General features: G+C 35.1%; 1 long non-coding RNA gene across 1 annotated transcript; it reads left to right on the top strand.

Annotated features, from left to right (window-relative positions):
• Positions 1-221: 221 nt before the first annotated feature.
• LOC123562763 (uncharacterized) lies at positions 222-6,620 on the top strand. Its single transcript, XR_008369827.1, has 3 exons — positions 222-292; positions 1,228-1,351; positions 3,004-6,620. It is a non-coding gene; the product is annotated as an uncharacterized LOC123562763 (long non-coding RNA).
• Positions 6,621-25,146: the final 18,526 nt, after the last annotated feature.

Below are 25,146 nucleotides of genomic sequence, written 5' to 3'. Positions count from 1 at the left end.
TTAACATGGCAATAACAGCAAAATGATGAAACGATAAGCCGGACAAGAATTCGGAAACATAGATATATAATATCGTCTTGTGAAGGTTAAAACATATACAAAATGTACATGTATAATTGGTAATCAATAAATGATCAACATTATTATTTCACGCATGAGCTTAAAATAACGAAAACATGTGTTTAGTCAGTGATAATGATTTAAACCTTGGTGTGTATGTACAGGGTGCATGTACCACGTGACTTTTTCGCTAATCTGGGGTGCCAAAAACATGGCGGACTGCTCGATAAAGGTAACATTTTCTTAAATCTCTTTTCGGCAACCTGTTCAAATAAAAGGAAACATAGATGAGTGCCGTCTCATATGAAAATCCAACACTCGGCTACAAGTTTTCTGTCTCAAAGTCCGTTCGTTTTCTCTAAAAGTGCAACCGCGCAACTGAAGTGAACAAATTTGATGATGTTAAGACGGGGGACATTTTCGCAAATTCAATAAATAAACCCTTTAAGAGACCGTAAAAGACTATTTTGCGACACGGATATTTGTACGAGTATTGTCTTGACATATACACTTTAAGAAATTACAAATTAAGAGCCTTCAATAGCTTTCTAGGCCGGATTTATCAAATTGCTAAGCGGGGGTCCGTTTTTCTTAATGCTAAGACTTGTTATTAAAAGTCTATCTACTTCATTTAAGTTTTCCCCATGTTTATACTGCTTACTGTAAGAAAAAGTTTGTTATATGTGTAGTAAAATTCAAATGGTTATGACATATGAAAGCTTTTCGCCGAGTGTAAAATGTTAAATTTTACCTAAGGTGAACTACTTAGTACTTAATTTGACTGATTTTATTGAAAATGCACCAACTTTCCATTTATGTACTACATTTCTAGGTCGACTAAAATGGCATGTGTAACCTTTGTAACAAATACTGTTAAGTTTTTGAAAAGCAACAGTTCATATTTAATTCTATTTCAGTCGCGTTAACTTTGAATTCTTTTTTTCGGCTGAATAAAATACATTTGCGCATCTGACATGAGCGTCAGTAACAGTTGTCAAAAGAAATCGGAAATTGTACTGGTTTCGTCGGTCATAAAATGTGTATATTATTTCCAGATCTCTTATTTTAAGACATTTTGTTCGGAATGTCCTTTTTGGTTTAAAAAATATGAAATATTATTATCAATGTAGTACAAAATGTAGTAAAGTGCATAAATTTACATTTCAGACATTTGTGTGCCAGGAATGTGGAAAGACATATAAGTCCAGAAAAAGCCTTCTGCGTGGCTTTATTTCCAGAAAGAGGCGACAGAAATCACGGATCTTATAACTGCGGCAATCGGTCTTTCCCGGTGAGACTAATAATATTATTATTAGTACAATGTATATTATAATATTATTACTAGTATATTACGACCTTACATTAGCATTGCTCATTTTGTCCATCTCCTTTTTACTTCTAGAAATTGTTTTGACTATAATGTGGATTACTTTACATCTTTCACAGCTGATATGCCATGGTTTGCAGGAGACCGTAAATGGTGGATATTTTGGTCCAGTGTTTCAATGACCCATACAGTATGCTTTGGTGTCCAACTTCCCATTTTGTTGTATCGAATACGACGAATAGCCTATACAGCCCACAGAATATCATTTTACTGAGCAGTCGTTTGAATGAAGTACTGGCCTGCGATGTTTACGCTCATCTTTTTTGCAGATCGACTAATATACATGAAGGCTTTAATTCTTTTTCTGTGTCATTATTTTTTGCAACAACGTACTGAGAAACTTGACAGTGTTAACGTTTTTGCATGCATTCATAAATAATTTTACCTTACTCACAACTTATTTGTCTTTATTTACTTTCCATTTTATGAAATTTAACGCCAGTTGTATTGTGATCAGTTTATCGAACCATTGTTCCTGGGAAGAACCGGAACCATATTCAAATCTTCTTAAAAGAAATGTCCACTTTCTTTCATAAGAGACATAGTCGGTTTCGGGCTTCGAATCATGGTCGTCTGTGAAAGAGATCTTACAACTCGACAATTGAGGCGGTCGACCTCCTTATAGTATGATTAAGTATCAAAATGATCACTGCGTCTATCAAACCATTTTATGTTTTATGATAAATATTGGCTCTGAATTATGTTTTCTTTTGTTGTAAATCAATGGTTTAAAAAAAAAGTTCTTTAAACTTTAACCTTCGAACATTTACTATGATTTCACAACACATGTGAAGAAATTACTGGCACATTAGACTGATAATTCAATACATGTATCTAAATAACATTCGAAAGTATGATAATTTATTTCAAACTGAAGTTCAGATATGTATTCCAACAAAAGCGATAAAAACAGCACAGTTATGAGCTAAAGAGAAAAAAAAAATGAGATTAACATTGCTGTGCAGATTCTCAACCATTTCAGTGGTTGCCTTAAGAAGCAAAGCAAAAGTAAGAACTTTAGAGACCTGTTTCAGTTAGCATGGCCATCATTCCAATACATTGACCAGTAGTTTCGGCAGTTTTACTATAGATTTGTTTAGAAAAATAATTTCAAACATTAAAAACGTATTTTTATCGTTATTTAACAAAATTTTATAACCTCGTGAAGTAATCTTTATTTTTTTGCCCTTTATTTCAATATATCTTTTATCGCTGTGATACAAAAACTTATTGCTTCCATTTTTGTTTGAAGTTGGTTATGTCAGGTTATCGAAAGTTAAACCAAAAGAAGCAAACTAACTTAAACAATGAAGACAAAACCAATGCGATAAAAACAGACTTACTATTTTTCCAAAACCTACCTGGAAATGTAATAAAACTATTAAGATAGGGTGTCACCCAGGTATTGAAGTACTTCCAGGTCGTTGTATCCTAGGAAGCAGTTAATTCTTTGAAATTTGAAGTTCCCGATTTGAAGCCATCTCTGCTTTGACTTGTTAAACATTTTGTGTCATTTCCTATGTCTTTAACAGTTGTTTTGTCCGTGTATTTTCCAGGACAACATTTCTGTGCGGAAGGATTAAAAACTATTCCAGACTGGCGGCCATGACAGATGTGGGTTGGAAATCATAAAGAGTGACTGAATACTTTGATATGTAGCAAAGACGTTCATTGTTGATGACAGTGTTTCTTTATGATTTATTGACATTATTCATCTTCAGAAATACAGAGCTCTCAATGCTGTAAATTTGTTGTGAAATTCGCCGCTGAATCCATGTCCAAAAGTGCTTGTTTTACTATACAGCAAAGGAGAAATTTTACCGGGCCGACACCATAGAGTGAAAGTTGGTGAATTTTTCATTAAATCAGTCAAATTAAGTATTTCACCTTAGGTAAAATTTCACAGTTCACAGTCGGTAAAAAGCTTTCATTTGTCATGACCATTTGAATTTTAACATACATACAACCGGATTTTTCTTATGGGAAGCAGTAGAAAAACATGGAAGAACTTAAATGAAGCGGGTTAATGAAATACAAAATACTTCCATTACCAAATCATTGAATCACGCCCCCGTCTTAGCATCAAGAAAAACGGACCCCTGCTTAGCAATTTGATAAATCCGGCATAGGAAGCTATTGAAGGCTCTTAATTTGTAATTTCTTAAATTGTATATGTCAAGACAATACTCGTACAAATATCCGTGTCGCAAAAAAGTCTTTTACGGCCTTTTAAAGGATTTATCAATTGAATTTGCGAAAATGTCCCCCTTCTTAACATCATCAAATTTGTTCACTTCAGTTGCGCGGTTGCACTTTAAGAGAAAACGAATGGACTTAGAAACAAAAAACTTGTAGCCGAGTGTCGGATTTTCATATGAGACGGCACTCATCTATGTTTCCTTTTATTTGAACAGGCTGCCGAAAAGAGATTTAAGAAAATGTCACTTTTACAGAGGTATCCGCCATGTTTTTGGCACCCCAGATTAGCGAAAAAGTCACGTGGTACATGCACCCTAAGACAATACTCGTACAAATATCCGTGTCGCAAAATAGTCTTTTACGGTCTCTTAAAGGGTTTATTTATTGAATTTGCGAAAATGTCCCCCGTCTTAACATCATCATATTTGTTCACTTCAGTTGCGCGGTTGCACTTTTAGAGAAAACAAACGGACTTTGAGACAGAAAACTTGTAGCCGAGTGTTGGATTTTCATATGAGACGGCACTCATCTATGTTTCCTTTTATTTGAACAGGTTGCTGAAAAGATATTTAAGAAAATGTTACCTTTATCGAGCAGTCCGCCATGTTTTTGGCACCCCAGATTAGCGAAAAAGTCACGTGGTACATGCACCCTGTTCAAAATTCAATCAAAGTTGCCTATGTCAAATGTTAACATCAAAATTACTGTTTTAAGAAGACATAAAGCGATCAAAGAACTAGCCAGGTACATGATGCAGAAACAAAATATATCACAAAAAAGTATCTGGTTATATCAACTTTTTATTTCAATCAAAAGCATTACTTACAAAAGCGGTTGAACTTCGATATTAAGTGAATATTGTATACTGTAGTCCCCACTTATGTTTTAACTAAATTGCTAAGCAGACAATTTCTCCTTCAATTCCGTCTAAATCAAAGAATCGATTTACAGATGCAATATTGTAAACGAACATTCTACCCTTTGCAGAAGAATACTATTGATTCCAAAGACAGTTATTACTGAATGTGATTGTAAATACATTAAAACAGTATTAAAAATCAAAACATATAAGTGGTTCCTATAAGAATGATTCTGATTAAGGAAATCATCCGTATACGAGCACACTAAAAATAAACAGACAACGGCCCGATCGGAGTTAATAAGTTCATATGTTTTTCACATTTTTTGCGCTTCTACCTTTGAAATGTTATATACCTTTAAAGTGCTTCTCATAAATGGTTTGATGGATCTTAATCAAACTTTGCCTGTAACACCATTATAAAGTCTTTTGGCAAATTTGTTTAAAAGGCATGCACTTGGGCCCTTTTAGGGGCCACAAGAGTTAAATAGAAATACCTTTGAATGATTTCTTGTGATGGTTATGCGATATGGTTTGTAACAACAAATTATAGAAAAAAACGTTTAAATAAGTTTTTGATTCAGTGTTATATTTTCTGGTCGTTTGGGATCATGGTGTCCATTCAGTAGATGTATAATAGAGTTCCGGTTAAGGTATCCGATCCACAAATAGGTAACGTTTCGATGCCTTGTGATCCCATGTGTTTTTGGTATCATTTGAAAGAGTTGTGTCTAATGATTAGTAAATGAGATGACCATAAGTAATATGCAAGAGGCATTACAGTCATGTCTTTTGACTGCAAAATGATAAATCTTACATTGTAATATGTAATAACTGGATTCTGTTGAAATATCATTGAAGACTAGAAAGTAAAAAAATAAAAATTCTGTAACATATTTTATCATGTAACTTATATTTTCTTTTTCTGAATCAGTAGACAATACACATTCAGATGATACCAAAATTATATGAGCTTTCCAGGCTTCAATATTTGATATATTTTAATAGCACCGTTATATAAACTTGCTTATTTATGGATCGGATACCTTAAGCTGGTGCTAGGGAGCATGAGAGGTTTTGCACATTTCGTTACCTCTCATGAACGGACTCAATCAAACTGAGTTTGCTATTATTGTACCCCCCGACAACAAAGTTGTAAGGAGGGGTATACTGGTTTCAGGTTGTCTGTCTGTCCGTCTGTCTGTCTGTCCGTAGACACAATCTTGTGCGCACCAACTCTCATCCCCTTGACACAATTTAATGAAACTTCACAAAAGTGTTCAGTAACAACTGTAGCTGTGCATGATGCATGTTAGGTTCTTTCAGAAAAAAAAATTGCAGAGTTACGGGACTTTGATTTTTGTTACCATACTATATACATACAGTCTGCATATGCAATCTTGTGCGCACTTACTCTCCTCATCCCCTTGACACGATTTAATGAAACTTCACAAAAGTGATCAGTAACAACAGTAGTTGTGCATGATGCATGTTAGGTTCTTTCAGAATTTTTTTGGCAGAGTTATGGGGCTTTGTTTTTTGTTACTATACTATATACATAGACACAATCTTGTGCGCACCAACTCCCCTCATTCCTTTGACACAATTTAATTAAACTTCACACAAGTGTTCTGTAACAACTGTAGTTGTGCATGGTGCAGGTTAGGTTCTTTCAGACAAAAAAAAAATTGCAGAGTGACGGGACTTTGATTTTTGTTACTATACTATATACATACAGTCTGCATATGCAATCTTGTGCGCACCAACTCTCCTCATCCCCTTGACATAATATAATCAAACTTTACACAAGTGATCAGTAACAACAGTAGTTGTGCATGATGCATGTAAGGTTCTTTCAGAAAAAAAATTTGCAGACTTACGGGACTTTGATTTTTGTTACTATACTATATACATACAGTCTGCATATGCAATCTTGTGCGCGCATAATCTCCGGAACCCATGCTCACAATTTAATGAAACTTAACACAAGTGATCAGTAGTAACCCTAGTTGTGCATGGTGCATGTTAGGTTCTTTCAGAAAAAAATCCTGCACAGTTATGGGACTTTGTTTTTTGTTAATATACTATATACATACAGTCTGCATACGCAATCTTGTGCGCACTTACTCTCCTCATCCCCTTTACACAATTTAATGAAACTTCACAAAAGTGATCAGTAACAACAGTAGTTGTGCATGATGCATGTTAGGTTCTTTCAGAATTTTTTTGGCAGAGTTATGGGGCTTTGTTTTTTGTTACTATACTATATACATAGACACAATCTTGTGCGCACCAACTCCCCTCATTCCTTTGACACAATTTAATTAAACTTCACACAAGTGTTCTGTAACAACTGTAGTTGTGCATGGTGCAGGTTAGGTTCTTTCAGACAAAAAAAAAATTGCAGAGTGACGGGACTTTGATTTTTGTTACTATACTATATACATACAGTCTGCATATGCAATCTTGTGCGCACCAACTCTCCTCATCCCCTTGACATAATATAATCAAACTTTACACAAGTGATCAGTAACAACAGTAGTTGTGCATGATGCATGTAAGGTTCTTTCAGAAAAAAAATTTGCAGACTTACGGGACTTTGATTTTTGTTACTATACTATATACATACAGTCTGCATATGCAATCTTGTGCGCGCATAATCTCCGGAACCCATGCTCACAATTTAATGAAACTTAACACAAGTGATCAGTAGTAACCCTAGTTGTGCATGGTGCATGTTAGGTTCTTTCAGAAAAAAATCCTGCACAGTTATGGGACTTTGTTTTTTGTTAATATACTATATACATACAGTCTGCATACGCAATCTTGTGCGCGCCTAATCTCCCGAACCCTTGCACACAATTTAATGAAACTTTACACAAGTGATCAGTACTAACCCTAATTGTGCATGGTGTATGTTACGTTCTTTTAGATAAATATTCTGCAGAGTTATGGGACTTTGTTTTTTGTTACTATACTATATACATAGAGTCTTTATACTTACAGTCCACATAATTATGCAGTCATGTGTGTGTCAAATTGCAATGTACTGTGTCAGTGCATGCGGGGGGTACATTCATCACCTTCAATGATAGCCTGATAGGTCTAGTTCTGCTTAGTTGCATTCTTTGATTCCAAAGGATCTTTTTATAGATTTTATTAACTATCAGAACAGCAATCTTTAAGTGCCGTGTGGTAGCTGTAAAAAGGTCTCCCCATACTTGGATTCAGTGTTGTTATATTTTCTAGTCCTTTGGGATCATGGAGTCCATTCAACAAATGTGTAATAGGGTTTGGCTTAAGCTGGTGCAAGGGGGTGTGAAAGGTGTTGCACATTTCATTACCTCTCATGAACAAACTCGATCAAACAGAGTCTGCTATTATTCTGCATGGTTGCATTCTGTGCTTTCAAAGGATCTTTTCACAGATTTTATTGTTTTATTGAACAGCTTAAAGGATTTTCACCAAACCCAGTTAGAAGCAAAATGAAATGGTTAAGGTTTTCTTCAGATGTGCGATTTTGGCCCAATTGGGCCTCTTGTTTGGTATTGAAGTATCAGTCAAATAATCAGGAATATTTGTTGTTTTTATGGCATCAGGCAAGAAATAGAGAATGGTTGTTGGTATTATAAAACAAATATATAATGGTATTTTAATATTAGGCAAAAACTGGAGAATGACATTGGTCAGTATTGATAATGAAGTTAATTTGTTGTTGAGTTTTGACATGTACAATATGTATGATATTTAACAGTAACAGAGTAAATACGTGTGCTATGTTTTAAGTTACATACATTTATTTAATTATGTTAAGCTGATTAAAAGTTTTATTCATATTGAACTGTTGTGATTTTATTGATTTGATTATTACAATTTTAAACTTAAAATAGGATGTTTACAGTTAATGTTTAAGGCTTGTTTCATTTTCATATAGTGTTTATTTCCACCTAGAAGTAAATACAGACAGTTTCATTTGTAATTTGACTAAAAATGGTATGTGTTCCACTTATGTAGGAAAGTTGTGAGATACTTGTGAATACGAAATTAGTACTGACTGTCATGCAGCTGCCCAAAGCATAGGATTATGTTACAGCAAACAAACGAAGTTTAAACACTATCCTCAGATTTATATTTCATATTAAAAGAGTAAAAGGAGAGACTGTCTGTGCTTCTTCTAGATTTTTACAATATTTTCGTGGTTATGATGTATTTAGTAGTGTCATTTAAAGTATTTTATCTGACTTTTGTTTTTAATACTTATATCATGTGTCTTAGACACAGGTGTGTAAATTATAGTCACACTCATTAATTTTTCAGAATGCAGTATTATCTAACTGCTGTTGACAAAAACTGTTTGATGCCACTACTTAATCCAACAGTATGATACACAATACCATTCTAACTCCTACTTTTTAATAACAAAGTGTTCCTGGAATGGTGCACATACAGTCCAGCCAAGGTTCACTGGGTGGCTAGCAACTATAACCATATACGGTTCTTAAATCTATTGTGTTTTGCCATTTAATTATAAAACATTGCTGAATAAAAGTTTTGTATAAAACTTTCACATATGTTTAGCTATTAGTATATTAAAGCAGTCTACACAAGAGATAAAAATTTTCACCAGTTTACATAAACTATAACTTATTACATATGGGTTCTAGATATGAATTTATTTTGGCCATTGCCTCAGTTGATTTATATTGTTGTTTTGTCAGAATGAAATACACTGTTTGTTGTTTTGTTATTGTTTTGTTATTTGTAGACATAATGTGCAAATATTGTGTAAAAAAAAAAAACTGGATGATTTATAATGTGTCTGTCTTGTCTGTAAAAAGCCAGTAGAACATTCAGTGTTTGTGAGGAGTGAGGAATTTCTGCCTAACTTTAGAACAATCAGGAAGGATATAACAGGAATATGGATAGACAAACATTTTGAAAGAGAAAACTAGAATTTTGGAATTGATGAAAGTTATTACACTGTATTTACTTATGCCATTTGACTGAAAGGCTCATCTATGAAAGAGCGGGGTGTATTATGTGAACACCCGTGGCAGGCAGGCGGGCGCTCGGCGTCCAAAAGCATGTCCGCTCTCTAAGTCGAACAGTTTTCAGCCAATCTTCACCAAACTTGCTGACAATGTATGTAGGCATAATATCTCGGCAATGTTCGATGACCAGCCAAATCGCCCCAGGCACCGTGAATTACTCGAAAAACTGCAAATTTAGCCTTATGCGCTTTCTAAGTCGAATAGTTTTCATCCGATCTTCATCAAACTTGTTGACAATGTTTGTGGGCATAATATCTCGGCCAAGATCGATAACCACCCAAATCGCCCCTAGCATTATGGATTATGGCCCTTGAATTAGGCCATGTTCGATGACACAGTCTGGCACTCTTGTTATAAGCCCATGAAATCGAAAGTACATTTGTATTACGGTATCATATTGGAGTCGGTCATATCTGTCTATTCTCCACCCCACTCAATATCTTATAAACCATTTGGATGATTTTCATAAAACTTGCATAACAAAAGGATGTACATAACACCAAGCCAGGTTACTAGGTCCAAGGTCAAGGTCACAAGAGATCAAATGTCTCAAATTTGTGTCAGCTCCATATCTTCTTAACCACTGGAAGGGTTAACATATCAAGTTAGTATCAGTTGTGAACCTGCAGATCGCAGAACCAAGGTCACTAGGCTCAACACGAAGGTCACAGTTAAAGATCAAATAGTTCAAATTTATTCCAACTCTATTTCTTCTAAGCCACTTAAATAAATTGTATAAAATTAATATCAACTATTAACCCCATCCAGACAGTAGAGTGCATAAACCGTGTCACTAGCTACAAAGGTCAAGGTCATACTTAGAGATCAAAGTTCACGATCACAACATTCTACTTTCCGTGTATCAAAGTTGCGTCTTGGGGTATCAAACGCAGTCTCGGGCCAAGTTTGATGAACCTGCCAGATAGTCGTTGTGCTGTAGCTACTGTATTCAGTAAATGCTGCAGGTACTGAATAAATTGCTGTCTTTAGGGAGTTATAGGTACTGAATCAGAGTGATAGCCAAAAAGTGAGATGACGACGAAGCATGGGCAACCCGGCACAAAGTTACTATAATTCACCGTAGTGGGTGGACTTGAGTTCAACAGAAGTTAGACTGAGAGAAACAAGATTTACAGGAAAGAAGAGATGCGAGATTATTCCAGAGAGTATTTCTGTAAATTCCAAAATAAACATTCAAATTATTACCAAAACCATTTCAAACCTTGAAACAAAAGCGAAACTCAAGATTTGCAGGTCATAGGAAACTTGCAAAAGGGATACACATATCAAGACAGTAGAGTAAATAACAAAAGAATAACGCTTCTCTTTAACAAAATATTATAAAAGCCAAGTAAGCAGATGCCAATATTCTTTTTGTATTCTTTCGATTCCAAGAAGGAATAGGACACGCACAAGCTCTTAAGTTTTGAATTAAAGAAATAAAACAAAACAATGAAGAAAAATGATTAAACATGTTCATAATCAAAGTCGGAACAGGCATTTATCGACAACAAGGCTAAGCCGGTATGTGCGACATTCCACATATAAACATATCTAAGTAAATATCAATCAATCATGTTAGGACTACAGATACATCTTAGCAAGGGTACATGAGTGAATATTGCTTCATCATTTGTCTCAATAGCTAGATGACTGTTCTTTAACTGACAAAGTTTGAAATTGTATAAATTCGACTAAACCCATAATATCATAAACCATAGATATCAGACATTGCCTCCTACTAGTAGTTTCATTGTCTTTATAAAACCAAAGTGGATCAATTTCACTTTCAATGTAGGCTATAAATTACATATTTTAACCCGGATATCATCAACTCAGTATCTGAACAAGGGAGACAACTCTGGAAGTGTTCTTGCAATATCCCACGGCTTATCTACGTCTATATCCGTTTCAACCCGCGCTCGTTTATAATCCGACACATTGACGACTTTTCTTCATCGGACGGTCACTGTATGCCCGGATGGTGCAGGTACGGTCGCCGGAGGATTCTGAAGGTTTCACCCGCCGCCGGACGGGCGCCGGAAGACGTTGCCATATTATTCCTCCAATACCTGCCGTCCGACGGCAGTCCACTATTTGCGACTGGGGCTTAACTTAACTTGATAACATAATAGGGCACTATATGGACATGATTACTTGCAGAGCGATCACATGTGGTGGTCCAATCGTAACACTGTCTGACTACGAAACTAGGGGTCTAGAGTTCGAGTCCCTGCTCCTCCAACTAAAATTTACTAGCATTGGGATACGCTAAAGAACCAGGGAAGCTTCTGGAATTGGAGCGACTACTGTATCTTGCACTATCCTCCTACTAACATTTACTAACAGTCTTCTGGAGGAGTCGCCCGTATGTGCTACTGGTAGTGGCGACTGTAAATAAGCTTACATGCGAACAAACAAACACGGACATTAAGACAACTGCGGCGTTCGATAGTGTGAAATTAATTGCAAAAATAACTACATTGTCCATTGTCTTGCCATCTCTATGAAGATATAATTGACAAGGAAATATTTTCAACCCATGATAATCCTAAATTGTGTTCAACATCTGTATATCGTGACCTTATGTAAAAGACACACATCGTTCTAAATACATTTCAGTAATTTTAAGTATCAAGCTGTGTATGTTAAATTATGTGCAAGGTGTATAACAATAACCGGTTTGGCCACCCTATTTTGACATATGCAACGAAAGGATTAGCGGCTATTGTTGCAATGTATACATTCTTACAACACCCGTAAATTGCGTGCAAAAAATCGTATTCACCTACATGCATCTGTTCCGCGAATTTTGTTTGATCCGCGTGTTTACACTCTATGAACATCTGCATTACCCTTCTTCTTCTTGAACTTTTTTTTCCATTTAAATAAGATTTAATACATTTCAGCCGCACCATGACAATTTTGCGACCACCATGAATCCAGACCAGCCTGCGCATCCGCGCAGTTTGGTCAGGATCCATGCTTTTCGCTAACGGTTTCTCTAATTGCAATAGGCTTTGAAAGCGAACATCATGGATCCTGGTCTGGATCCATGCTGGTCGCAAATGCACTATGTTGGTTTTCTCATGGCGCGACTCATTTATGCTTTAATCAGAAGTTCATTTTCCTTGACTTAACAATATAGTTACACAAGCTTTTCTATGCAAAGTTCTACAGACATCATATCTTCCCTACATCATATTATATCCAATCTGTTCCTGAGCAAACAATTTTGACTATTAACCGGCACGTAAAATTAATGTGTTTGTTTATTTATTTGTTTTGTTTTCGCTACTTGCATAATATTAATAATTTTCTATCACGGTACTTTCTGCGAAGACGATATTTTATATCATTGCTCAAGGTACTTTGATCTATGGAAATAATCTACATGCAACTGTAAAGACCCTCATTTTTTAAAAAACAAAACAACTGCAATAGAAGTCTGACGATTTGGTGCATGCAACAACAATAAAGTACATGCCGATAATGGAAATATAGAAAGCCACAAGACGAATGACAAAAATGAAATGTCATGCCATGGCGCGAAAAAAATATTGGCGGTTTCAAATAGTGACGGTCCTCTGCGTTTTTGCTCTGTAGAGCTATTTTTTTTCTTTATTTTTTTTTTTTGCAATTTTAATCTGAAATCACATGACGAATCTATGCATGACTTGTAGGTAGCATTTTCATAATGAAATAATAACATGACAGAATTTGTCATTAAAACTTAAGACCATACAACAACACTACGCTTTGGGTTCTCATTTTTTTAGCTGATTTTTTGCAGTTTGTGTGTTTGACGGAAAATATTTTCTTGCATCAAACATGACGCCCCCCCCCCCCACTTTTCTTTTTGATTTTATTCTGCCAATATTCTTCAAGAAAATATACGTTACAGACATTTAAAATGGGTCCGTTGTGCTGCAGCTGTTGGAACTGAAGGTTGTGATCTGCGCTGAGGTGCGAGCCAGGAAAATCAAAATCCGTGATGATCGACCACGGAGGACAAGATACATATAATACGTCAGTTAAGGTGTTTCTATAAAATTTAAACTTGTCACTGCATAGGAAGAGAAGAGTGATTGCTTTTTATGAATGCAACAAAAAGACCCGTGCTCAAACACTGGTCAGCACCCAGGGTGCAGTCTGTAGATGTTATTTTTACTCTGCGTTTTTTTTTTCCTAATTCAACACTAAGACTGTTATTTTTTAGATGTTACCGACAGGCAAACCATAGCCGAGACCATAATTATATGTTTATTAATACATTCAGAGGCAGACTATTCTCTGAGGTCTTAAAACTTTACCAAATAATGATAAGGGATAACCTGATAAAATCTGTATTAGCGGCATACATAACTTACCTTAAAGTCTTAACAAAAAGTTGGGTCTGAACTGGTACAAGTGAGAAAATCAACAGTGTTCAATAAAACAAACGAAACGACAAGCATCTCACTAGGTGAAAAAACGATCTAAAACAAACTTAAGAAACTGAATAAAAAAATGACATGGAAACGTGATGTCATTTATTCAGTTTCTTATGTTGTCATGTCATATCTGGTCTCAACAATAATATGAGTGTCCGCTACGGTTTAAGTGTTATCCTTGCGTAGCAGATGATGTCTAGTGAATTCATATGATATGCTGTGCAGCGCGAGGTGTTGATCACGTGATATTTCTATTGGTGAACTCGTGTTCATTCAGTAAGTAGCTGCAGAAGGACGAAGGTGTGTAAATTTTTCAGCCATAGCAGGTACAAGGACGAAGACAAAACGAAGAAAAGGAAAGGTAAATAAATGAAATATGGTTAGGTCAATTAAGCAAAGCTTCAGTTTATCAGTGTTTAATGTTTAGATCAGGTTTTTTAGATCAGGTTTTTCAGGTAAATTTCATTTGCTCTTCTCTTTGTGACAAGATTCCCGCCTATTTTGTTGTCAACCTAAGAAGTCTTATTGGTTTGCTAGGCTTAGAACCAGTTTCCTGTATAATCCATTGTCATTGCTAGGTCTGAATCAGGTAGTGCCAGACATAGTCCCCAGTTCCCAACACTTGACCAATCCACCCCAGTGTGGTATGGTTACCAATGTTTGCTACTTTGGGTTCAAAGGTCCACGTGGAGCTTGGCCCAATCGTTATTTTGATATGCATGGAATTATGTCCTTTTAACTGAATTTTTCAAAGAAGAATTAGTGCTATTGTCCAAAGCCTTTTTCATATAAGCTGGTATCTCAGTTTCTACTAATTGGAATGGATTGAAACTTCACACACTTCCCCACTGTGATGATCTGATCTGCTATGTTAAATTTCCATAAACTCTACTCTGCATTTTTAGCTTGACTATTCGAAGAATAGTCTAGCTATTCTACTCACCCTGGCGTCGGCGTCGGCGTCACACCTTGGTTAAGTTTTTGCATGCAAGTACATACAGCTATCATTTAAAGGCATATAGCTTTGAAACTTATTTATTCTTTTTCTAGGTCAATTACCAACCTCACTGGGTCAAGTTCCATAACTCTAACATGTATTTTGAGCAAATTATGCCCCCTTTTGGACTTAGAAAATTCTGGTTAAAGTTTTACATGCAAGTTACTATCTCCAAAACTAATGCAGATATTGAATTGAAACTTCACATGTGTCTTCGGGGTTATAAAACTAGTTGATAGCACCAAGTCCCATAACTCTGACCTTCATTTTGGCCAAATTATGCCCCCTTTTGTACTTAGAAAATTTTGGTTAAAGTTTTGCGTGCAAGTACATACAGCTATTACTAAAAGGCATATAGATTTGAAACTTATTTTTTCTTTTTCTAGATCAATTACCTACCTCACTGGGTCAAGTCCCATAACTCTGACATGTATTTTGGCCAAATTATGCCCCCTTTTGGACTTAGAAAATTCTGGTTAAAGTTTTGCGTGCAAGTACATACAGCTATTACTAAAAGGCATATTGATTTGAAACTTATTTTTTCTTTTTCTAGATCAATTACCTACCTCACTGGGCCAAGTCCCATAACTCTGACATGTATTTTGAGCAAATTATGCCCCCTTTTGGACTTAGAAAATCCTGGTTAAAGTTTTACATGCAAGTTACTATCTCCAAAACTAATGCAGATATTAAATTGAAACTTCACATGTGTCTTCGGGGTTATTAAACTAGTTGATAGAATCAAGTCCCATAACTCTGACATGTATTTTGGGCAAATTATGCCCCCTTTTGGACTTAGAAAATCCTGGTTAAAGTTTTGCGTGCAAGTACATACAGCTATTACCAAAAGGCATATAGCTTTGAAACTTATTTATTCTTTTTCTAGGTCAGTTACCAACCTCACTGGGTCAAGTTCCATAACTCTTAACATGTATTTTGAGCAAATTATGCTCCCTTTTGGACTTAGAAAATTCTGGTTAAAGTTTTACATGCAAGTTACTATCTCCAAAACTAATGCAGATATGGAATTGAAACTTAACATGTTTCTTCGGGGTTATTAAACTAGTTGATAGCATCAAGTCCCATAACTCTGATGTGCATTTTGGTCAAATTATATCCCGTTTCGAACTTAAAACTCTTTTGATATTTAACATTTTGGGTAATAATTTCCTGCTTCTGTGACAATATTTCGAATAGTCGAGCTTGGCTGTCTTACGGACAGCTCTTGTTATAAAATTATTCCCCTTGTTCAACTTTGCAAATTTTGGTCAAGCTAGGTTTTAGGTTTTGTATGTAAGCTGTTATGTTTCATAACCCCAAGAATGGGAGTTGATTGAAATTTCTCATATCCTTTGCACAGGTTCCATAACTTTTCCATTGCATTTGTTATGCCTCTTGTTTGACAATGCAATATTTGACTGTTTTTGAAAGAAATCTAATATCTTTGTACCAACTGGTGTGAATGAAGTGAAACTTCACACAGTTGTCCCCTGTAATGATCTGACATGCTTCGCACATGCTCCATAACTCTACTTTGCATTTTTACAAAATTTGAACCTTTTTAGAGTTAGCAATTTAAGGTCAAGATTTTGTATACATGTACTCGGTAAACTGTTATCTCAATACCAAGTAATGGGAATCACTGTCTCCTGTCCATTGAAATGAACTGACATGCTTCACACAGTTTCCATAACTCTGCATTTTTACTAAATTTACAACTTTCTGGAGTTAGTTAGCAATTTGAGGTTAAGGTTCATGTAAAGTGTTTGGACACCACCCCTCAGGTGAATTTTGATTTTGGAAATTTATTCTTCGAAGACCGTTTCTATTTATTATAAATACACTGAATTGTTTAGAGGAAGTAGGGAATACATTACACAAAGGTAAGCTTCTTTGAGAATAAGTATTTTGTCTAAAATTGCTGGTACTTCGACCGTCACGGTTCTATTTTGTAGAAAATATCAAACTTTTTTTTCAAAAGTATTTTTTCTTTAAATACGTTTTGTTTGTGTCTGTAACATATTTATCTAGGTACTCCTAGTATTGGAATACAGTTAACTTACATATTTTCTGAAATATAGGAGTATTTTGTCATTTTGACAGCTCTACTTTCACTTTCGTTTTGCAATTTTGGCAAATTTTTGAAATGTAGATGTATTGTAGCAATTTTAACTCTGGGAGTACCTGGAGAAATATGTTAGGCACACAATAAGTAAATACCTAATGTCAAAATATTTTTGAAAAAGAAGTTTGATATTTTTTACAAAACCGAATGTGGACAAGCAAAGTACATGTCATAAAACAGAAATATTATTGTTCCGAGCAAAACAACCTCTCTTGAATGACATGTCTACTCCTTCTGAACGGTTTGGTATACAATGTATGCAAAACAAAGGCCTATGAGGTCTCAAAACATGAAACAAAAATTTACTCGAGGGGCAGTCTCAAACACTTTACATGAACCTTAAGTTTTGTATTACCTACCTAGTAAATTGTTATCTCAATACCAAGTTATGGTAATCACTGTCTCTTAATTGTCCACTGTAATGATCTGACATGCTTCGCACAGGTTCCATAACTCTACTTTGCATTTTTACAAAATTTGCACCTTTTTAGAGTTAGCAATTTGAGGTTAAGTTTTTGTATGTACCCGGTAAACTGTTATCTCAATACCTAGTAATGGGAATCATTGTCTCCTGTCCCCTGTAATGATCTGACATGCTTCGCACAGGTTCCATAACTCTACTTTACATTTTTACAAAATTTGAACCTTTTTAGAGTTAGCAATTTGAGGTCAAATTTTTGTATGTACCCGGTAAACTGTTATCTCAATACCAAGTAATGGGAATCACTGTCTCCTGTCTATTGAAATGAACTGACATGCTTCTCACAGTTTCCATAACTCTACTTTGCATTTTTACAAAATTTATAACTTTTTGGAGGTATTTAGCAATTTGAGGTTAAGTTTTTGTATTACCTACCTGGTAAACTGTTATTGCAATACCAAATTATGGCAATCACTCTTAATTGTCCACTGTAATGATCTGACATGCTTTGCACAGGTTCCATAACTCTACTTTGCATTTTTACAAAATTTGAACCTTTTTAGTTAGCAATTTGAGGTCAAATTTTTATATGTATCTGGTAAACTGTTATCTCAATACCAAGTAATGGGAATCACTGTCTCCTGTCCATTGAAATGAACTGACATGCTTCGCACAGTTTCCATAACTCTACTTTGCATTTTTACAAAATTTATAACTTTTTGGAGGTATTTAGCAATTTGAGGTTAAGTTTTGTATTACCTACCTGGTAAACTGTTATCTTAATACCAAATTATGGTAATCACTCTTAATTGTCCCCTGTAATGATCTGATATTCTTCGCACAGGTTCCGTAACTATACTTCGCATTTTTACATAATTTGAACCTTTTAGTAGCAGTCTGAGGTCAAATTTTTGTATGTACCTGGTAAACTGTTATCTCAATACCAAGTAATGGGAGTCACTGTCTCCTGTCCATTGAAATGAACTGACATGCTTCGCACAGTTTCCATAACTCTACTTTGCATTTTTACAAAATTTATAACTTTTTGGAGTTATTTAGCAATTTGAGGTTAAGTTTTTAGCTCACCTGTCACAAAGTGACAAGGTGAGCTTTTGTGATCGCGCGGTGTCCGTCGTCCGTCCGTGCGTCCGTCCGTCCGTAAACTTTTGCTTGTGACCACTCTAGAGGTCACATTTTTCATAGGATCTTTATGAAAGTTGGTCAGAATGTTCATCTTGATGATATCTAGGTCAAGTTCGAAACTGGGTCACGTGCCATCAAAAACTAGGTCAGTAGGTCTAAAAATAGAAAAACCTTGTGACCTCTCTAGAGGCCAGATATTTCACAAGATCTTCATGAAAATTGGTCAGAATGTTCACCTTGATGATATCTAGGTCAAGTTCGAAACTGGGTCACGTGGGGTCAAAAACTAGGTCAGTAGGTCTAAAAATAGAATAACCTTGTGACCTCTCTAGAGGCCATATTTTTCATGAGATCTTCATGAATATTGGTCAGAATGTTTATCTTGATGATATCTAGGTCAAGTTTGAAACTGGGTCACATAGGGTCAAAAACTAGGTCATTAGGTCTAAAAATAGAAAAACCTTGTGACCTCTCTAGAGGCCATATTTCTCAATGCATCTTCATGAAAATTGGTCAGAATGTTCATCTTGATGATATCTAGGTCAAGTTCGAAACTGGGTCACGCGGGGTTAAAAACTAGGTCAGTAGATCTAAAAATAGAAAAACCTTGTGACCTCTCTAGAGGCCATAATTTTCATGAGATCTTCTTGAATATTGGTCAGAATGTTCACCTTGATGATATCTAGGTCAAGTTCGAAACTGGGTCATGTGGGGTCAAAAACTAGGTCAGTAGATCTAAAAATAGAAAAACCTTGTGACCTCTCTAGTGGCCATATTTCTCAATGGATCTTCATGAAAATTGGTCAGAATGTTCACCTTGATGATATCTAGGTCAAATTTGAAACTGGGTCATGTGCGGTTAAAAACTAGGTCAGTAGGTCTAAAAATAGGAAAACCTTGTGACCTCTCGAGGCGATATTTTTCAATGGATCTTCATGAAAATTGGTCAGAATGTTTACCTAAAAGATATCTAGGTCAAGTTCGAAACTGGGTCACGTGGGGTTAAAAACTAGGTCAGTAGATCTAAAAATAGAAAAACCTTGTGACCTCTCTAGAGGCCATACTTTTCATGAGATCTTCATGAATATTGGTCAGAATGTTCATCTTGATGATATCTAAGTCAGATTCGAAACTGGGTCACGTGGGGTCAAAAACTAGGTCAGTAGGTCTAAAAATAGAAAAAACCTTGTGACCTTTTTAGAGGCCATATTTCTTAATGGATCTTCATGAAAATTGGTGAGAATGTTCAGCTTGATGATATCTAGGTCAGGTTCGTAAGTGGGTCATGTGCGGTCAAAAACTAGGTCAGTAGGTCGAAAAATAGAAAAACGTTGTGACCTCTCTAGAGGCCATATTTTTCAAGAGATCTTCATGAAAATTGGTGAGAATGTTCACCTTGATGATATCTAGGTCAAGTTTAAAAGTGGGTCACGTGCCTTCAAAAACTAGGTCATTAGGTCAAATAATAGAAAAACCTTGTGACCTCTCTAGAGGCCATATTTTTCAATGGATCTTCATGAAAATTGGTCAGAATTTTTTATCTTGATGATATCTAGGTGACATGTGCTCAAAAACTAGGTCACTATGTCAAATGATAGAAATAACGATGTCATACTCAGTTGAACACTGGGTCATGTGGAGATAGGTGAGCGATTCAGGACCATCATGGTCCTCTTGTTGTATTACCTACCTGGTAAACTGTTATCTCAATACAAATTAAATTATGGTAATCACTCTTAATTGTCTCCTGTAATGATCTGACATGCTTCGCACATGTTCCATAACTCTACTTTGCATTTTTACAAAATTTGAACCTTTTTAGAGATAGCAATTTGAGGTCAAGATTTTGTATGTACTGGGTAAACTGTTATCTCTATACCAAGTAATGGGAATCATTGTCTCCTGTCCATTGAAATGAACTGACATGCTTCGCACAGTTTCCATAACTCTACTTTGCATTTTTATTACAAAATTTGCAGCTTTTTGGAGTTAGTTAGCAATTTGAGGTTAAGTTTTTGTATTACCTACCTGGTAAACTGTTATCTCAGTACCAAATTATGGTAATTAATCACTGTCTCTTGATTGTCCACTGTAATGATCTGACATGCTTCGCACAGGTTCCATAACTCTACTTTGCATTTTTACAAAGTTTGAACCTTTTTAGAGTTAGCAATTTGAGGTCAAGATTTTGTATACATGTACTCCGTAAACTGTTATCTCTATAGCAAGTAATGGGAATCACTGTCTCCTGTCCATTGAAATGAACTGACATGCTTCGCACAGTTTCCATAACTCTACTTTGCATTTTTACAAAATTTGAACCTTATTAGAGTTAGCAATTTGAGGTCAAGATTTTGTATGTACTCAGTAAACTGTTATCTCTATTCCAAGAACTAGTAATGGGAATCACTGTCTCTTGTCCATTGAAATGAACTGACATGCTTCGCACAGGTTCCATAACTCTACTTTGCATTTTTACAAAATTTGCAGCTTTTTAGAGTTAGCAATTTGAGGTCAAGATTTTGTATGTACTCGGTAAACTGTTATCTCTATACCAAGTATAGAAAAACTTGTTTGGCTCTTAACCAGTACCGGTATTGTCTGGAAATTTCATGTGAAAGAAACGGTTTTACCAATGAACCACATCATCTAAAATTTACAGTTGATTTGGACCAGTACTCTTAAAAATGTTCAGAAAAGTTTGTTTGGCTCTAAACCAGTATTCTCTGAAAGTTACATTATGAAAAACAATTTATATTCTGAACCATCAGCATCTAAAGTGATTTGAACCAGTATCCTTTTAAATGTTCAGAAAAGTTTATTTGGCTATAAACCAGAATCCTCTGAACACTTGTGTAGGTCCATTACTCCCTAAATGGTTGTTGTCCTGATATGCAATAGTTCTGAACCAGTTTTGTCTAAAAAGCATTTGAGTTAATTGGGAACAGTATTATCTAAAATTGTGAGCCGATTGTTTGGTTAATTGGATATTTACTGTAGAGCCAGTCATTGTCTTAATTGGCAAAAATCGTTAGGCCCTGAGCCAGTTAGGATCCCATAAAAAGTCAGGTTAGATGTGTAAGGTCGTAGGTCAACTGAAATTATAAGCACTTAACAAAGTTATTATTCTTTAAAAGCCATTGTATTAACTAGAACACATTTTCAGGCTTTTTATCAGTATGTATCCTCTAAAAAGCAAATTTTCTTAATTTGGGAACAGATCATTATGCTCACTGCAACCATATACATTAAAAAGCAATTGATTGGTATTAATATCTAATAGAATTAATAAAATTTTGCACATAAGATGTACTTTATAGACAAAACCACAACAAATTGAATGCCCTTGTTTTTCTTTAAAATAACATTTTCTGAAATATTCGAATGTAATACATCTTTAGGTGGGGGCAGGCAGGCTTTTTGCATAATATACACTTGCCAGTAACATTTTCTATTTTCTAAGGTTCTGGTGGAATTATAACATCTAGAATCTGATTAGCCCGTTATACTTAAACCTGACTTGGAACTTCATGTTGAGTAAGTGACATCCTTCCCTTGCATCTTTCCCTTGCATTGCACTGTTTCCCAGCACGCATCCCACACTTTGCTTGTCTGTCTCTTCCTTATTCATAAAGGTCCAAGTCAAAATAAGTATAGTGTGCAATTCAAAATGTGTTCAAATTATTACACTGTTGGTATGTAAATAGTTTGTCTGCTCAAAGTATTTTAATTGTGTATCAACTAATAAAAGATTCCGTAAATGTTAGGCATGTCATGTAAATTATTCAGGTCAGTAGCTTGTATGTCAAGGTCACACACAAGGGTGCTTCTATATTACTTGACTTATTAAATTTTTGAACATTTCAGTGGATTACAATGAAACTTTACACAAATGTTAAGCATAATAAAAAGGTATATGGAGTGTTTGGTCTGTTCCTCAAGATGGGTGATTATTTGCGATAGCGAAAAGACTAGCTACAGTAAGTGGTTCATTATATTGCATATTCCAGGACATTTCCAGGGCATTTATAATGGTGTGTGTAAGACATTACAGATTTGTCTTTCAGCTAATTTTACAGCTAGTACAGAGTAAAAGGAACACATGTCTTTTAGATTATATTATGCTGATTAATTTTAGGTGGTAAAATAAAAATTCATTACTTAAAATGTGACAGAAAATTTCCAGTTCCCAGGATGACTGGTTCAATTTTTCTGAAAGTATTGTAAAACTGAATAAGGGATATGTGAAGACTGATTAAACTGGTTCATGTTTCTGCAACTGCAAAATTATCCATTTTAAAAGCAAGATGAAATTTGTTAGTTTGTTTAAGATGATACTGGTCCTGTTTTAGGTGGTTATCTTTGTAGGGTCGTAATTAGCAACTGTTGAAAAAAAGTATGGGTCATCTTTAGAAAAAAAATACTGAAAAAAGCTAAGGGGACACTGGCTTCTGGTTCCTGTATTGTGTTAAAAGGCATTTAATGGACAGTGTCATCATAGGATAAAGGCAACAGAAATTATTTATTACTAGTGGTAACATTCCATGTATTACACTTTTAGAGGATAGTTCGTCATTTCGAATACAAAGACTGGCTACCGGTTTATGAAACTTTCCAGGATATTTGCAATTTTATATAACTTAGGTAAATATTCTAGTTCAAATGTTTAGGCTATAATTGACTGTAAAGGGCGGATATGGGATGGGGGGAACAATGGCCTCAACCAAACTTACCCGCCATTACATGACTGAAATACTGTTGAAAAATGGCATTAAACCCAAAACAAATCAATCGAACTTACAGAGATGTATTACTATAAACTAAACCTTGACAGACTGAGCCAGTTACTTCTAGTATTTCTAAGGTTATATCCCCAAGATAAAGCTGAATTCAGAAAGGTGGCAGAAAAAAGTCTTTAATTTATGAAGTATCCTTTTCATAAATAAGTTTAAACCAGGTAAATGGTCTTTGCATACATTTAATTAATGTGTTAAAATACAGCCAAAGGTCAGTGACTCGGTGCTTTGGTTTAATGTCTCAGACCCAATGAAAAGGTCTTTAAGTTGATTGAAGTTTCTACTATATAACCAGTCAGTTTGGACCTGTATCTACAGAGTTATGGCTCATCAATAAATAAAAACTTCAATATTTTTTGTTGTTGTTTTTTTCAGTCATCTTGGCAAGCAATTTACAGGAGAATGTGTCATACTGTATCCACCATACCTTTCACTTAATCCAAACTTTATAAAAGATATCCCTGTTATTGTCTTGGTAGAATTCGAAGCCAGTTAAGAATAGTATTTCTAGAGTTACTGCCTTTGAATTAGTCAAAATCAAGTTTTCTGTTCAATTAGTACTGTCTCTGAAAGCCTTTTGACGAGTCCTTGCTGTTCAGCGATTTTCTAAATGGACCGAATAACACGTGAAGGGATGTAGTTCCATTAGATTTCTCAAACTTCAAACAGTTCACTGCATAAATGAAGTTAAGTTGTGTCAATTCCCTTTGCTATGACCAATATATGATGTAATCTGTCATATTTATGACTTGTAATTGTGCAATACTCGAATGTAACTCATTAAGCATAAATGTGCATTTTAAGAATTGTGCAGGCTTACAAAGCTTGGGTAACATCCAGCGAAAGACAAAAAATAGTTCCACAGGGCTCCAGATAAGATGCGTATTAGCGTAAATTACATATAGAAATAATGCAAATACGCATGTATAATAATTTCTAAGCGTATAAAAACGTATATAAAATTACAGAAACGCACACAATGCTTTTTTAAAAACAAAATCTGAATCGTCTGGATGCGTTAGGTAACATAGTTGATCAGCCTTAATTCTCCCACATTGAACGTAAACACGCATCGTATGATTTCTATAAACTTTGCGTGGGTTGAATTTTGCAGTCAGTAAACGGATAAATTATCGGAAGAAGAAGCTCTTACTGGTTTGTTTAGTTACTACTGATATTAAAAATGATTTTAATTCTTATTTTTCGAGAAATAAACAAATCGGCGAAACATTAAATTATATTTTCTTGTAGTTTTTGAAATCGAAAGTAGATCGTCTATGTTTGGCTGCTTTCAGTAAGTTTCACGAAACGAAACAACTTTTTTATGAAAAGATTTAAATAAGAGGTAATTTAACCGTAAACTTCAATGTCAGATACTGCCAATTGCTGCTAAATGTCTTCGTATCATCACAATTTGTAAAATATATTGTTCAACATACTGGAGAAAAGTGTAATAGTATCCGGATATAATATTTTGGGTAAATATCGAGCTGTTATGAAATTTTAAGAAAAAAACTAAAAACAAACTGAAACTGGTAGACTATATTGTCAGTACATCAATCATTAGCCGACTCAGGCCCTTCAGGCCTTTGATTATATTTTGCAGTGTTAGGGACCGTTTCAGCCATTTTTGCCTATTTATTGTATTGTATTAATTTTTTCATCATATTATATA

Source organism: Mercenaria mercenaria, chromosome 2, assembly GCF_021730395.1.
Source record: "Mercenaria mercenaria strain notata chromosome 2, MADL_Memer_1, whole genome shotgun sequence".
NCBI lineage: Eukaryota > Metazoa > Mollusca > Bivalvia > Venerida > Veneridae > Mercenaria > Mercenaria mercenaria.
This window is presented reverse-complemented; position numbering and strand designations above follow the sequence as displayed.